General features: G+C 35.2%; 1 pseudogene; it reads right to left on the bottom strand.

Annotated features, from left to right (window-relative positions):
• Positions 1-2,341: 2,341 nt before the first annotated feature.
• Positions 2,342-4,696, bottom strand: LOC144639795 (thymidine phosphorylase-like; annotated as a pseudogene).
• Positions 4,697-5,047: the final 351 nt, after the last annotated feature.

Here is a 5,047-nt window from a genome sequence, read left to right as displayed (position 1 = left end):
GTGTGTGCACTTAAGTCTATTTTTATCAATAATCGTATCTATAACAAAATCCTCGATTTTGATTGGTTCTGCGCGCTTCTATTTGTCGCGTAATCAGCACGCGATCACGTGGGTGTCCAATTACAGGTATTTAATTTGAGCATTCGCACCTCAATCATGCCCATTTGAATGGGTTCTTTTTTTCTGTTTTCCTGCTTTTTGGACAACCAATTGACTTTCCCTTGACTTTCTCCACACAAAAAAGGTTCTCCAAGACTTCCTAACCGTGAATTTTGTTATTGATACGATTAATTAGTAATTAGACCTCGTGTCGTACAATTCAGAGAGTAATTGTGCTCGTAATTTCAAATCGGTCTCGCGCTACGCACTCTGCCGATTTTCAAATAACTCGCCCGATTACTTTCTGAATTGTACTCCACTCAGTCCAATTACTATTGCTAACAGTAATTGCATGTGACCTAGTATGTCCCCAAGGTATTGATACACTGGTAATGTAAGTTATGGGAGGAAATAGACTGATCAGAAGCATGGACGTGCTGTGTCTAGAAATAATGTGTACTTAATATTTTTATTAGGCTCCAGTTGTTTTTAGGCTGATAAAGATTAATTCAAGGATTAAAAGTTAATCAATGTCTTATTCCTCTTGTTTAAGAGTTATTTGCAGTGTCAGTTTTAAGATGCAGTTGGTAAAATTCAAACGACATACAAAATCATTGTAATAATATAATAATAATAAAAAGGTAACCCTTAATTAATTTGTGCATAATTCTGTACTCTAAGAAGCTTAATAAAGTTATATTCATTATCATAATCTGAAAACAAAGGGGGAAAAAAAAACTGGTTTGGAAAAATGCAGAGACACTTTACAAAATCAAAGTGCTCCTTGAGCCAGCTCATTCATGTAATGGCTAATTTTCATTGTTTTCTTGGGTTTATAATACAAAATTTGGTAAAGTTGAACGCTGCTGCATGATAATTTTAAGTAGCAGGTAAGGGGCTGTGGGAGGGGCATTGCTACCTCTTCCGCAACCCTGACCTAGTCCCATAATTTTTTTATTCCTTTTGTGGTAGGTTTTCTTGTCAGTTTGCATTATCATGAAAATCAGGGTTTATTCCTTTTAGCTAGAATCACCACCGGAGTGTAACAGTCTTCACAGTATAACAACAATAACAATATCAATAACAATATCTGTACATTTACAACATGTTAAACCATTAATTTGTTGGTGCACAAGCTATTGGGGGATTGTTTAAAACAAATGAGCTGAAGACAATCCTGTCATGTATCTGATCAAATGACATGAACACGCCGAAATTGTAAAATTCTGACTAAACTACAAAATACACTAAAATTGCTAATAGTCGATTTAATAAGCACTAAAGTAGATGTGACACATTTATAAATCAGTCTAAAGTGTTCGCTAAGCTAGATGTTTGACAATAGTTTCTGAAAGTAAGTAAAGGATGTTTTATCAAGAATTACGAATGAATATATTTGGCAATAATTTACACGCTGTTGTGGCTGGAATATTGATATTGTAACCTGTTACTTTGGCTGAAAAAGAAAACATTGACACGAATTATTAATTCAAAGAAGCGAATGGAGGGTAAACAATTTAAAAAGAAAACATTTAAAAAGAAAGCTGAAAAAGAAAACATTGGCACAAATTATTAATTCAAAGACGCGAATGGAGGGTAAAAAATTTAATATCTCATTGATTGCGTGCTCCGCGGCATGAGCGAGCTTAAAAGGAATGTTAGTTTTGCACGTTTGCTATTTTTTGGCTAAACAGACCTTATTTTGGCTCACAATGTTGCCCAGTTGGCGAAAATACCGACGTAATGTTTACCATGAACAGAAAATAAAAGTACGTCAATAATCTTTGGTAATTTATAAAACATGTTCATATCATAATGTGTGTGACGAATCACAATGTGTGACCAGGAAGACCACTCAAGGCATCGTAAATTTTACTAACCAAAGAAACGAAAGGGGAAAATAGAAGTTCAGAAATTTTGATCTGACATTCCATTTATTTCCTTACATTATAAAATATGTAAGTTCTTTCCACATGTATATCTGAGCTTCATGGAATTTATTTTTGACTTTTACTAAGGAGGAGGGGGTACTATTTAAATTTACCTGGGTCTTCGAACAACTTCCGTCTACGGAACGAAAAACAACTTCCGTCTACAGCTGGTTCATTTTACTATCCTCATTTATTCGTGCTTCGCAGCACGCACCATGAATGAGCATAAAAAGCAAAGGAGGTCAAGGAAATGTTTTTTTTTTTTTTAATTCATTAATTCATTAAGTTTATTTCATATTATCGCACAATAAATTACAACACTTCAATTACCGGTGTGATATTTTGTTATAATTATGAAATTATATTACATGTACAATTATGTTAAACCACAAAAATAACATTGATGGTGACTAAAAATTGTATGTGACTAAAATTTCAATTCTATGATTATTAATTACTAAATGAGTACGAAATTTTCTAATGAGGATTCATAGACTACGCCAGACAATCAGGCTTTAAATTTTTGCCATGTTTAACTTCCAGGAATTATATTTCAAAGAGCAAATGTCTAAATCTCTGGTTTGGTTTCTTTGAATACCCTGGTAATATCTGCAAGGCTACTGAGTAACCTACGTAGTAATTTACACTGACTTGTAAAACCCCAACAGTAATAATTAACATGAATGCTATTTGTTTGTTAAATGGGAAAAATTATTTTACAGTGACTTATTATAACCATTACATTTAAAACATGTCACCTCTAGATAGTATGTTCAAGAAGACAGCTGTCAGTATAAATACAGCATTTATTTGCTGGAAATTTGTTAAATATCAAGTGAAAGACAATTTATACCACGTACTGGAGTTTTAGTACTGCTTGGATGCAAGAAGTTTCCATGCGCATATAATTTATGCACATATTCATGTTACCGTATTTATTCGGCTATAAGTCATGCGATTTTTTCACCAAATCTTACTGAAAACTGGTCAAAACTCAACCAGATTGGGGGTTCGGCTTATGGCCTAGTATTTCTGCCGAAAAAAAAAGCTGGTACTTATAATAAGTAAAACTATGGGGGTGGGGTGGGGCTTGATATTATTGACCTTAATAATCATTATTTTCAAAAACCTTACATGTAACACACCAAGTTGAACACAGATGTAACTAAAATAATTTCAAAAAATGTTATATGGCTAAATAAGTCTACTATTTCATCAAAGATGTGAAAAAAAGAAATAAAAATAAATTCATGGAATGACAATCACTAAAACTTTCCTTTAAATACTTAATATTCTGTTAACAAAAATCAGTGTCATTGCTCCCACATGATGACATTTGCACATGCTGAACATTGTGATGAGTGATTGCACAAAAGTAAAATATAAGAAATAACAAATGATAAAATCTTAGGTTTTGGAGCCTTATTTTAGATTAACAATCTCCTGACCAGTAAAATTCTGCCTCTGATCGGCAGCACTACTGACAAACAAAAACAGAGCGTCGCCTTTTGCTGTCAATGACATCAATAACTCTTGACGCAGCAGGAAGGTCTGCTGTACCGCCATTCTCATCAACCTCTAGAGCCTTTTCCAATAAGGCTTTTTGTGAATCAGTGAGGTTGCCGTTGTGGTATACAATTACCCACTTGTCACCTTTATTTACAAACTGACCAACACGCACACTTAATATCGGGCGGCTTAACTCCACGATTAATTTTGTCAGTGGCATTATGTCTTCCCGCACCAAGCTTGTGGCTCACTTGTGCCAATACAAGTGCGTCAATTTTAGATAATGTGCCACTCTTTTCAGCAAGAAGCTCATGTTTCTGGGAAGCAAGAGGTAGGATGCTGTAGGGATCTTTCTTGACTGTACAGAGCTTCTGTCACCGCACCTGGTTGGACGCCTTGTGCTATTAACATGTCACAGAATTTTTGAAGAGCTTTTCCATTGTGCAAGGTTTCAGCAACAAGCTTCTTGCCAGCATCTTCTGATTCTACTTTTATTCAGAGCATAAAGTAGATGACCACCTAACCGTAGTAGGATTTGAGTTTTTATTACTGAAAAAGATCTTTAGAAGCTTTAGTCAAAAGAGCAATAAATTACACAATGATAAAACCAATACTAGTAATATTTGTTAATTTACCAGAGATATGAAAGCTTTGGAAACTACTTTAACGGTGATTGGGGCACTCAAAGGTTGAGTATAGTTATGTAGCAGTCGTACAAATTTATGTATTTACTTGTTTTTATAGAAGAACAAAAATACTAAAAAAAAATTAGTAGCCTGCACTGCATTTATTTCCTTTCTGATAGCACAAAGAGTATGTGAACCACAAAGACACCTCTGATTCAGCAAGATTTTGACTTAAGAGAAAAGTGTGATCACATTCTCCCATTTGATTACTTGCCTTCTTCACACACAAGTTCCTTCAAGTCTTCAGGACCTTTCCCATTCAGACAACTGATTGCTTCAGCCACTTCCACAGAATTCCCCCTTGATCTTCCCAGGGGTGCATCCATGCTGGTAATAAGGGCTACTGCCTTGATGCCTAAGCCAAAGCATGTACCAACGAGAAAGTGTGCAAGAGCTTGAGCCTTCTCTTCTGTTGTGGCAAATGCTGCTTTATGGCTTCTTTCACATCCATTACTAGGGCTGATAGGTTTTCTAGTAGGAAAAGAGGAGAAACATATTAAAAGTCAATGGTAAAAGTATTCTTTGAGGTATTGGTGAATGAAAATCAGCAACAGTTGGCTAGTAACATATAGATCTTGCACTTGGCTGATAATTAACATTTAGACTGACAAGCTCAAGAGGTTTCTCTCTGCTGATAGTTGGCGAGGGGCAAAGCCCCCTGCACTAATCTATCAAAGTCGATAGAAACCGAGCGCGAGCCGTCCCAGTATTTTAACATATAACCCAGCGGCTGATCTATTAAACAAAGAATACCGCTATAATTGATGTATTGAAGGTTTTGATTTATAAAATAGCAAAAAACTAAGAGCATGCTGAGTGAGA

This window comes from Oculina patagonica, unplaced genomic scaffold (assembly GCF_052425735.1).
Source record: "Oculina patagonica isolate OP01 unplaced genomic scaffold, crgOcupat unplaced1313, whole genome shotgun sequence".
Lineage (NCBI taxonomy): Eukaryota > Metazoa > Cnidaria > Anthozoa > Scleractinia > Oculinidae > Oculina > Oculina patagonica.
This window is presented reverse-complemented; position numbering and strand designations above follow the sequence as displayed.